The following is a 12,494-nucleotide window of genomic DNA, read 5'->3' on the forward strand; positions in this document are numbered from 1 at the left end:
GATGTCTCTGCAATCCTACTGCAGGTTCAGCTTCTCACCAAACCACTCTGCAAGCCAGTTCAGCTCCCTAAAGCACAATAATCACCTTTTTTTTTTTTTTTCAGGTGAGTTTCTTCCTGTCTCAACTGGCTGAACAGCCTCAGTGAGCAAGTGCTTGTGCAGGGAAAGCAGCACAAATGCTCTCTTGTAACAAAATCAAAGGAAGAGGATGCCCTTTTGGTGGCAGTGATTCATTAGCTATGAAACCTCAACTAGACTAGATGTCAAAAATGCTTCTTTTTCAATGTTTTTCTCTGAATTTGAGAGTAATATATAACCAAAAACTCTGATGGCATCTTTCAAAGCTAGAACTCTACCAGTACCTATAAACTGTGTTTGTTCTCCATGTTAGACCTCAAAATCCCACTCGACTAAGATGGCTCTTTCTCAAAGAGTGATAACACTGTTAAATGAATAATAGAAGAGTGATTTGCTGAAATGCATTATTCTGAAGAAGAGAGAAATGTGTTTCATAGGTTAGCATGTTGTCTACAAGTATATCTGACAGCCTAACTTTCTAAAATGCTATATGGGAAACTGGAAACGAGCTTTCAGCTAAGTTCAGGGCAATGAGTGTGTCTCCACAGTCTGGCTTTCAGACATATCTCTCTTTTCATTGCTCTTCATCTTACTTATTCTCTTGCCTTCCATGAAATACAGTTCTAGAAATAAGTTCCACAGAGAATTTTGCCATCCATGGCTACTGACTTGACAACTGCACCCTGTGAACAGTGGTACCCTTAGATGTGATATTTCTTTGGCAAGATAAATCTTCAGGACCTGAATTCTAGGTTTCAGAACTGTGTATAGTTGACAGTGATGCAAAAATCCACCAGGAGACACACACAGAACAGACCTAGAGGCTGCAGTGGAGTCATCTTAGCACTAAAAAGAAACTTTCTTTTCATATCTGGTACATACAAGGCCAGTCAGAATTGACATCCTTGCTTCTGTAAGGTGAAGAATAAATGGGACATGTCTTCCTCACCAAGGGAAATGGAGAGGTCTGAGGACGACATAGGCTAGTGTAACACACATATGGATCAACGTATGAGATAGTGAGACAAACTGCTTTATATTGTTTCAGGACAGCAGAGTCTTGCACGGTTCTTGGAGGAACAAAAACCAGAGACCTGGAAATGTTTAACAAAGCACTTAAGTTACACTGATTTATAGCAGTTGACATTTTAGCACTTATCTTTTTACCTCCCATTACAGTGACATGAATTGTACAGCCCAAATGAGGATCTCAGTGAATAAGCAGTGACGTTAGATAATGTTGCAGTAAAATACAGATGATGTAATCCAGGACACTCAATATGGAAAAAAAGGGAGGGGAGGAGCAGGAGGGGAATCCGAGCAAAAGTCTCCATACTCAGCAGACCCAAGACAGGCACTGGAGCAAAGTTTTCCAAAGTGCATGAGACGTTAAATTGGGTATTTTCCCTGCCCAAGTCAATGTCTGTGCAAATATTTGCCGGCCTGATGGCTGGATTTGCATCTGTGGGAAAATGAGAAAGTCTATATCCTGTCTTCTTGCCTTGACCCTCATTTGGTGACTCATGTGTGATAACGCCAGGTCCACGTGTCTTAGTGCTGTGGTTATGTGTGCAGCCACCCCCAGCCCAAGTCTCTGCATAGCCCATGAACGAGCCTTCCCACTGTGAGGTTTGTGCTCGTTTCTCTAGGAATGATTGTGGTGGTCTCTGAAGAAAACGAAAACATTAAATCTCAAGTCCTTGAAAATCCACCTTGTCCTCATAGGGGATTCAGCCCCAGTTTCCCTCTCAATCAGGAATGAGTACCACATTTCCAGCCTGATGCTCTCTGCTTGCAATATCCAGCTGTCAGATCTGCTATCCCACCCCTCTGCTACCCCAACCCTTTTTTCCATGTAGATATGGGCAGGTCGTGATGCAGAGAACTCCTGACACAGTGTTTCTCAGCTCCTGTCACTGGTGCATGTCTTAGGAAGTTTCCACTATAAAGTGCTGCATGAGCAGAAAGCGTTATCGCTGCAGAGGGGAGGCCTGAGAAAATTATAGTTGAGTTTTGAGGTTTTTAAAGCTGATAGCCACGCTTCATTGCCCAGAGTCATTTAACTTTACAGACTATGAAGGGAGAACATTAAAGTGATTTTGACTGGGAGGTAATCCATGTATTCCTCCAAACTGCCCAAATATGTCAAATTTTGGCTGCAGTGTGCAGTTTCTAATGAATTGCCTAGGGGACCAATATTGGTGCTACTTGCAATGGGCCATGGCAAGAAGAAAAAACCAACCAAGCAGCTTATTGCAAAACATGCAGGTTTTAATCTTTGTTATCAGCTTGCCCGTGAGCAGAATTTGTGGTGAGCCCAAACACTTTAGCTGATGAGGAAGAGAGCTGCTCTGCCAGGCTGAGGAAGGCTGAACTCTGACTGCCCACCCGTGAAGACCAGTGAAGATAAACTGGCCGCCTTTGCAGCATACAGGGCAGAGCAAATCTTCCTCGTGCACAGAGCAGCTGGAAACCTTAATGTTCATCTGTCCTCGGGTCTGTTATCTCAATGACTTTATCAGGAGGTTCTGACTGGTCAGAAAAAGCAGCGACTTTAGACATCTTTGAGTGTGTTAAGATACTGCAGAAGGAAGGAAAAGAACTCCCAGGAATTCTTCCTCGAGTCTACCTCCCCAGCAAGACTTCTCAGAGCTTGAAGGACACTAAAACTTAGCAAAAGAGAGAGAAAGGGCTGGAAGTTAAGTGAGAGGATGGCCTGGGCAGGTCACTGCGGTTTAGCTGCTCCCACCCCTGCCAGGATCACGGCTTGCAGATAAGTGCACAGCACAAGTGCTTAAAACCATCTCTGTGTTGAATCAAAGGAAGCAAGAATAAGGGCTTAATTCTTTACTCAAGTCAGCCAAGTGTGCAATATGGTTTTATTTCTGAAGTTTGTTGCCCTCACTAGTCTAAGAGGCAGTGAGATAGGGCTGGGCTGGAATATCTTCATGAATAAAGTACAGTTCCAAGCAGGAGTGCTATACATGGGAGAGAAGGATGCAATGCAGTGTGTGTGCAGGCATCTGCGTTTATAGCTCATAATTACTTTTTTGTTTTTTTAATAGCTGCTTGTTTCTCTTTAGGAAGACTGTGACTCCAGATATCCTCAGATCCTCCAGGAAATATGAACACTGCATAGTTATTAAGAATTTTGTTCTTGCAGATGCAACAATTAGCATGAAAATGGGTTGTTTAGCTAAAGAAACCCAAAGCTAAGCTTTGCTTTTGTGAACATGCTGAGCATGCAAAAGTTTGTGACTGGGTAGAGTTAAATGTCACACAGATCTTGCTTGTGACCTCTGTAAAACTTTGCCCATAGGAGCATGCAAATGTACAGCTTTTTATGCTCCTGCTCATATATGTACCAAGACGGTGTCATCTCCTACAGCAATATCATACCATAGAGTGTGTCTTGCACACGCTTTACGTCCGAGTAGCAGTGGGTGTCTTAGTTCTGATCTGTGTCCTTACTGGTGCTTTGGAGCCTCATTCTGCTGACTGCTGAGCACCTTCTCCCACCACGAACGCAGGGCACACTGAGAAGCACAGTGGGAACTCAGCACTGTGGAGGATCAGGCTGCAGTGAAGCAGCGAATGGGTCAGACTCGCAATGCATTAATATTGCTCACAGAAATATTAGCTGTCAAGAAGCTTAGAATTGCTCTTTTTATAGCTTAGGGAACAGTATTATAGCAAAAAAAAATGATGAGAATATAAATTCAAAGGGTGTTTACAAGATGGGAAAACAAGAGTCAACATAAATGGGCTATTATCTGCATTCAGCATTGCCTGATTCTCTGTGAAATGAGCAGGGAGACTTTGTGCTGAGTAGACTTTTTCAAGGTTAGCAGAGAAAAGAAGTTGTTCCCAGTGGAGGATGAAGAGCAGGCAATGATGGAGTTGAGCTGCAGTGAAAGACGTCAGGATTTTCACCCCACAGCAGAGTTTCCAAAACCAAAAGGTGAAAGATGACCATGTCACTGATGAAGCTTTGCCTCATCATCATCTATGAAATGGCTCTTTCTCCTCTACCCCAGTCCCCCAGAATATCTTCAGCGGTTCGTGGGGTCAAGTCCCCCTGCTAAAGATGCTGCGATTGGCCAAAAAAAAAAAAAAAAAGAGAGAGAGAATGGGACAAGGTGTGAAATACAGATGAAATTCTTCAGCACTACTATTTTCAAAAAGCATATGCAGCCAGAAAAGCTCCAAATAATGAAAATACTGAAAAATCATAAGCTGTTGTTTGTACAGATGTAACACTAGAACAGAAATAAGACTGTGTCTATCGAGAGGTGAAATTGCAAGTAGCAAAGACATGAACATAGCAAATACTTCTTAATATACATATTTATGAAAAATTATTTTGCTCCTCAGTTCCATTAAGTGTGTTGATGACATCATCTCCTAACACATGTTATATAAAGGTCTGCTCAGGTCAGAGGAAATATACTGGTCTGGCCTTAAAAGGAAATGTTTTTTAAAAACATTTGACACATTGGAAAATATAATGACATTCAATTTTAAAAAGACAGAACTTCTAAATACCATAACAGCTTTCATGTAATGGAACACTAGAAAGTTATTAAAATTTAACTAACTTCTACAAAATTTTCACTTCTGCAGAGGCATCAGTGAGCCTAAAAAGTAAATATTGTATCTAAAGAAAACCTGGAGGACTGTATTAGGTATGCATAGTGGTTGTGCTAAATTGTAGTCAGATGTGAGTTTCTGACTCAAAAAATGGTTCATTTGATTTAGAACATGTTTGCAGTTATTTACCACTTTTCAAAAATGAAATGGCATTTCATGAATGGCATTTCAATAGACCTTCTAGCTTACTTTTCTTGAGATAAATTTACTCATTCAAAATTGCAAATATCTTTGTTTATTTTTCAGAAATGTTTATTCAACACATATTATGATTTTACTTCCGGGATAAAGTTTTATAAGATCATAATATGAGTGCTGCTAGAACATAAAATATCTTGGAAAGCTCATAGAAAATGCTTCTTATAGGAGATTTCAAAATGCTACTGTAGGAACTGGAAAAATTTGAACCTACACTTATTGTCTGTAGTTTTGCCACTGGATTCGCTGTAAAACAGGGTATGTTTCTGATTAGAATGCACGTTATTTGAAAGCAAGAATGACCGGGGGAAATCTATGACCTGTTGTATTTAGGAAAATTGTCAAATCCTAGCCTTAGTAATGTATGAAAATATCTTTAATCAACGCAGGAATGCAGCCATTCTTCTTCTCTTGAAAGCAATTGTAGCACATTGTTTTTTCTTTTTTTTCTCTCTCTCCTTCTTCCTCATGATGAAATGCTCCAGGTTCCCAATACATCATGATATTTCCATTGTTTTCAATTTAATCCACAAGTAATTGCATTATCCTTCCCCTCTATATTGATCTGGATGAGGTACTGGCTCCGGCAGCTCCCTTTGGTGCTTTTAGGTCTCACCAAAGGGCAATATCTTCAACCACTGGAATAAAGTCTGGTGTAATTAAGGACCTGATGTACGAGTTAGTATGCTGGAGATTGCATTATATGTACTTAATTGGACAGCACGCTCTGTATGTACACGTGCCGTATGGTTAGTCTTTATACCAAATGGGACTGTAAATGTTTGAGCTGCTGCTAAAACAAAGCTCCGCGATTGAATAATTAATTTATTTTTCCCCGGGCTCCCTGGTGGTACTTAGCACTGCAGTATGTGCTGGAACATGAGCATTGCTGCAACGTGCAAAGTAACCTCCTGTGACAACTGACTGTAAGGGGATAGAGTTACTGGACTTGGCCCATTGCAGAAATTCATCTATGGCTGGACCTTGCGTGCATTTTAATACCAAGTTAGTGTGCAAAACTCTTCCACCATCTGATGAGGCTCTGATATAGGCGCAAGATTTAAAGAACTGTTAACCTTTGTGTTACACAGAAGCTCAACATTGAAAATACACATTTGTCTCCTGCAGGACATCCTCCTTGTTCTGTCACACAGGACGCTTGATTCCAGTCTGCTCTTCCTTGGTTCAGGTAGTTCAGCAGAGGAAGAGAGCCCAGATCCACTTTCCTATGCTATTTTTAAGGCAGTTGACTTCCTTGACCCTTCCATTTATCATCACAGCTCCAGCTGAAACTCTCTGTTTGGTTGAGTTATATGAAATACAGCTTTATCTGCACAGGTGTGGATAGGATCCCATGCATGGGATCATCCGTAAGGCTAATCACATGAGCAAAGGGCATGCAGGTGGCTGGTAAAACTGCTCTTTGATCTAAAACTTCTCTGCAGATTCAGTAAAAAATCAAAAAGGGTATTATCAAGTACATAGCAAATCCTTCCACCTCTCTCTCTTACTTCTGCGTACTGATTTGCCTGCAACAACTGTTGCTGGTAATGAAATGCTCCTCCTTTTAATGCTTATTTGTCTTCCCAGCAAGCTTCACTAGATGGCAGTAAAAAGAGACAAATGAGTTAGTTAGAAACCACATTTCAGGAAGCACAGTAAACCTCAGTGACCACACTGGTTGCTCCAGAATTACATCCCAAAATAGGAGTCCATTACAGTGCAGGAACATCTTCCTAAAATAGATCAGGATTTATTTACAGCCAGTGTCTCCAACCTCTGTGAACACTGCAATTAGTAATAGACTTAATTCCACCTTTTCTACTTCAGTGTTGATAGAAAAGCTTGACTCTTAGCATCCCTATTAGCATCTGGGTCAGCTTGTCAGAGGATTTTATCATTGTTGGTTTGTTTTATTTGTTTTGAGATCCATCTTTACATTAACACCAGCATAGCCTCCAAAGGTCTCCAAAACACATGGATTCGGTGTGTCCGGTGCGCTGGCAGCCTGCGAGAGCAACGCGCTGTCCTTTGGTGGAGCAACACATGGGCGGGAGGCAGGGAGCAAGAGCCAAGCAGCGGCTTTTTTTGGTGTCAACATCAATAGGTCAGCTTTCCTGCTGGATGTCAGACACCAAAACTGTCCATGGAAAGCTTCCCAGACCAGCCAGTGAGATAAAGTATGAAAGAATGTTTAGACTTTATGGGAGAAACCAGCTCCAAGCCCCCAGGCCAGGTAGGCATTGCAAGTGCTAACTTAGAGATACCTCTTTTCCAGGCCCGTCTAGGAAGGATGCAATGTCTCTCAAATTTCATTTCCTGAAGAAATAGAAAAAAAGAAAAAGAAAAAACTACCCTTTTCTTGTCATACAGATGAACAATACAATGCCATTTACAGTCAACAAAAATCAGCCATAGTTTAATGGGAAGTAGCAAGTCCCCAGATGCATCCTGGAGATCTGGGGGTCTGCTTGTGCAGGATCCATACACTGACATCTAGGAAGGTGCTCCCACTGACTTTCCCAGGGTAAGCACTGGCGATCAAAATTATTCCTTTTTATTCCTTATATCCATTTAAAATGAAGTTGCTATAGAAAAATAAATACATGAATCCCAGAAATTCCTTACACGGGCTTGTTTTGAAAGCATGAGATATTATCTAAAAAGTCCCCAAACAATCTTTCAGTCTCATGGCTATTAAGCCTCTTAAAAGGACTGTGGACAAACTGTGCAAAACTAGAGCTCAGATTTGTGTAATGCAGGAGGCAAAAATGAACTTTCAGCAGTAACACCACTGTTGATAATATCCGATACCCCATCTTGGGCGTGAGCAGCCGTCTTCTGCTCGTGGTCCAGCTGGGACTCCAAATCTGTATCACTTACTTTGAATGCAGAGCTTTTGAAGGCAGCAGCTGCACCGTGTTAATTTACTACTATGGAGCCTGGAAGGACCAAAGCACTGAACTGCCTGCAACACTCGTGTGATTGATGTGGCTCATCAGAAGCTTCCAAGGTCAGTTTGAGGTGATGTAATCTACACCTCGCTAAGAAGATTAAACGAGTTGAAGTGAGGTTACTGCAAGCAGTGGACGATTGCATCTTCTGTAAGACTCTCTATTGCTAATTATTGCAAAGCCACTCATCTCTGCCGTAAGGAATATTTCAGCCCTTGATTGCACTGGTTCAGGAAGCAAGGAGACATGTAGTACATTTTAATAACCACATCAAACACCAAGCCGTAGAAAGCTAGCTGAGAGCTGAGAATAACACCCAGAAATGGGCAGAATCAACATTTTCTTTTCATTCATAGAGGCAGTCCTTACAAGCAGCTGTTTTCTAAAAGCTTCAGGGTTGCCACATAGGAAGATTAAAACACATCTTCCCACTTGCTGATGAGATTGTAGGCTCTAATGCCCATGTACTCCAGACAGACCAGAAAACCTCTTTCTGTAGAGGACCTAGAGTGTAGAGGGAAGATAGTTAAAAGTCAGTTCTTACCCAGAAGTGTCGTATTGGTGTCTCTCCCCTGGCAGCAATGCCCTACTCCACACACCAAGGAATACCTGCAAACTCCCACATCCCACTGTGGTGAACTGCTGACTTCATACTCATAAATTCTCTGGAGAATATATTAATCACCATGGGTGATGATGTCATTCAGCAGAGGGGAGTGTGTGGCCCATGGCAATAAGATGGATTTTATGTAGTGTGAGCCTAGATTTGGGATAATGGAAACCAGAAGCATCTACTCTCAGGTCGCTTAAAAAACAAAAACAAAAAAGCCCTCTTAAGAGGTAGCCAAAGAAGCACATTTATAACAAAAATAGCAGAGACCCACTGAAATCCTGGCTCCCTAGTGCATCCCATGTGCCACATACTTTGGGCCATAACCTGTTTAGCACAGGATAATCATATGTGTTCAGCAGGCCAGAGGCAGGCCTGTTGGCACCAAACAAATAATAAGAGTTGGCAGATAATTAATGCCAGCAGAGGCACTTCTAAAGAAAAGGAACATTTTGGCATTGGCACTGCAATGGGATTTACTGCAATACAATGGTTTAGGCCACTGTTTATCCCTGCTGTGATACTGAGGGAATATGGGGGAGCAGTTCTCAAGGCCTCAGCAACCTGGATTGGGAAGTGACTTCTTCTGTGTCTGATCTGCAGGAGGTCCAGTCTGTTTAACCTCCCCTCCAAGACTTCACTGAAGAGGCAGGTCTGTTTGTCCCAGCCATGGACCTTCCAGTGTTTGCAAAGGGGGCATCTTCATGGTCGGTGTTTGTTTAGTTGTATTTACTACACATATATAGTTAACAGGCCAGATGTGGTCCAGTGTAAGGTAGTGATTCAGACTGTACTGTGAACCCAAAGCATTTTAGCTGTTTCCTCAAACTCTCTGGCACCTTTACTATGACATCTATAAGTAAAATATCATTTATATGTGTGAAAAGGAAGATAATGTTGGTGTCTTTTATGTTAAGTGAATAAGCAAGAATAAAGGGCAGTAAAATAGCAGCCAAAAGAGAATTGTATGGCTAATGGCACCTATAATGAGGTCAGACTTCTGTTACTGTCTCTGATCTGCTTGATCACCCTCAGTGCAGACCAGAATTTGACTGTGGACGGTCAGGGCTGAGCTATGATTTCAAAGTGCTGGGTAAAAACTACCCTGAGCATGACTGCTCTTGATCTTCCCTCCAACGTTTTCTTCTTTCTCTTAGTATCACTTTATTTTGCCAAAGTCAATATTTCAGGTGTTGTTTGCTTTTAATTTGATGTTTATTCCCAGCATTCAGATTTTATTAATGTGGCCCCCTTTTATAATTATTTGTTAGCATTACGCCAGGAGTGCATATTTTTTGTAGCTAGACATTGTATAACTTCTGAAAGGCTCCCTGACATAATTTGCTGCCCTGTTAACAGCAGCAATAATTTGAGCAATTAGCAAGGCCTTGACATGGGCTTTAACTTCTCCATCACACAGGAATACCTCCTTGGTGCAGCTGTCACACTATTTATACTCACCAGTCAAGTCCCAGACTGAAATAGTGCCCCAGGAGAGCAGCCTGTAATCAGTCCCTTTGCAATGACTGGTTGAACACTAAATAAATACTGCCCTTGATTATATTAACGAAGCTACATTGGGAATGCCCATGTGGGAATCCCCAGGCACCTCCTGATAGAGCAGTGTCAGGCGGTCTGTGCACTCACAGCATCTTTTCCCCTGGCCCAAGGAGCCATACTTTTGATTACAGGGGATTGCTCCAACCTCCTGGAGGCAGAACCAACTAGGAGACTCCACCAAGAGGTGGAGAAGCAACCTCCCAACTGCTCAGCCTCCGAGGTTCCTGATCACCTTCTTTCTCTGCCTTGCTCTCTAACAGGTCATGGCTGCAGTGGCTTTGTCCCTGAGGCTAAACATATCTGTACCCCTTGTATAAAGTGCAAGACAGCAGTCTTAATGGGAGACTCCTACACCAGTAAGCAGTGGGCCAAACTTCTGCATGCTCCCATTGCTTATGCACCAAGGTTCCTGTCATGGCCTCAGAGGAGGGCTCCAAGTGACAAAGTTGTGGGTTTTGTCATCTCATACATTGAATAGGGAGTTGAGGCAGGATCTGACATGTCAAGGAGCCCGAAAACTCATGCTAGAGCTTCACACCCTGAAATTGTCTCTCTACCTGGAGACCATCCTTTTCCACAGCCTCACAGGATTAGGGCAACCTCAGAACAGCCATGAAGAGCAACGCAAGTCCTTGACTAGCCAGTGAGGCGAGACTCAGCCCACAGGTCCTTTCAGTGCCTGGGGCACAGAAAAAGATCCTTTATCTTGAGGAATAAATAATCTTACTAAACACCATGGAAAATTTCACATGGAAAAAAGACCCTGTGCAACGTCAATGCCTAATGCCACCACGTTAAATCGCTATTTTTGGATCTCATTAAAATAGATACGATCTGCACATAAAATAAATTAGCAGCCTTATAATTTTCACTTCAGCTACAGATTTACAGATAAGAGTAGTAATTAATGAACTTGTTCTGCTCCCTAGTATCGAGACCCTGATGGAGCACAGCTTTTAGGTGGGGCTTGTTCCTAGATTTCTGCGTGGAGTTTCCCTGGAAAGATGGCAAGCTCGGTAAGGTGTCCCCTCTGCCAGCACACTGCAGCAGCAGGGGCTTAACCCTAGGCAATACCCATCTAGCTCAATCACCCCACACTTTCAGCCCTCCAAGGACACATCAGGACCCATGCAGGACTCAAAGGCAACCTGCTTGGCTCAGCAGTGGCCAGGTGAAGGCATTGCAAGAGTGATTGGAGTACACAGTGGCAAAATTTGCAGGTCCTAGTCCCTGAAGGACATGTTTGTTTATACAAGATGGTTAAGCTATGTGCTTAGATTCTTCTGTGTGAGAAGTCAGGACTGGAAGCAAACTGCAGTTGGTTTATTACATTATTTATTATATCATGTTCATTTACTATAGATAGGATCCAATCTGCTCTGCAACATGACACTGACACCCCAGTCTCATTCCTGCATCATCTGAGTGAGGAAGGATATGGTCCCGGAAATCTCTTCTGTGGGAAGGGTGTTTGGAGCCAGGTTTGAGTTTCCTGCTAGATTACCCTTTTCTTATGCTGAGGTTCACTGGTGGGATTTCAGTATGAGCTTCACAATAAGCCTTCAGATCTGGTGAATTTACAGCTAAAATAGCGTTAAGTCAGTATTTCTCAGAAACAGATCTCAAGACTGGCAGGTTAAAAAAGAAAGTGTGTATAGAATAATGGCAGGTAAGGAGAACAGTGCTGTCTGGTTTTGCTTTAGGAAGCTATTGGCATCTGAAACTGGGAGAATTTCATTATTTACCTGCGTGTTCCAGCCAGGCACAATCAAACAGGAATAAGTATCTCCAAAAACTGCAATTGAATTGCTGATTTCTCTATAAGGACACCCTGACAGCTGTCCCCTGGGAAATGAGATACCGGGGAGTGCATTAAAGGTATAGCTGATGTCTTTTCTGCTTTGCATATAATCCCATAGAAATTGCAATATCCAAAGGCTTGTGATGACAAAAAAAAAAGAACTAATACCCTGGGATCACAGGAGCAATTAGCTGATTCACATGTGAAGGTGGTAATAAAGTGGCTGAAAAGCCAACTGCCATCAAGACAGCAAGAAACAGCAAACTTGCTTGGATATGGTCATATCATAAACACTTCTTGAGATCAAGCAGTAAAAGTAATTAGGGCTGAGAAGGCAAGGAGAGAGGTTCCCAGGTGGTGAGGGTGATACATAACAGCTTTTTATGTGTTGCCAGGCCATCCGTTGATCCAGTTTTGTGGCTGACTCAGATCTCTCCTTGGCATATGAGATTCTGCACTGGTGAAGCTGTCAGGGTGCTGTTGTTTTCAGCCAAGATTAAAGGTTAGGCAAGCTGAGTCTTGCTTTGAGGTCTGGTTACTTGGGTTTCTGTTTATATAACATAGAAAAGAGAAGCTCTTGCCAGCATAAAGATGAGTAAACACCCCTTTTAAAAAACTAGGAGTTGGGAGCTCAAGGGTGATA

At 42.3% G+C, this 12,494-nt stretch overlaps 1 protein-coding gene and 1 long non-coding RNA gene across 2 annotated transcripts in view; one reads left to right on the plus strand and one right to left on the minus strand.

Annotated features, from left to right (window-relative positions):
* The window catches only part of LOC148595163 (uncharacterized), a 379,939-nt gene extending 374,950 nt beyond the window's left edge, over positions 1-4,989 (minus strand). The window contains exon 1 of the long non-coding RNA XR_015913220.1: positions 4,918-4,989. This is a non-coding gene — a long non-coding RNA (uncharacterized LOC148595163). The remainder of the gene's footprint in view (positions 1-4,917) is intronic.
* LOC148595165 (FERM domain-containing protein 4A-like) overlaps positions 1-12,494 on the plus strand; it is a 199,986-nt gene that overhangs the window by 26,754 nt on the left and 160,738 nt on the right. The gene's annotated exons all lie outside the window — the stretch shown is intronic.

The sequence above is a fragment of the Tinamus guttatus genome, unplaced genomic scaffold (assembly GCF_059628265.1).
Source record: "Tinamus guttatus ecotype Peru unplaced genomic scaffold, ASM5962826v1 Tinamus_guttatus_pri_ptg000148l, whole genome shotgun sequence".
Classification (NCBI taxonomy): Eukaryota; Metazoa; Chordata; class Aves; order Tinamiformes; family Tinamidae; genus Tinamus; species Tinamus guttatus.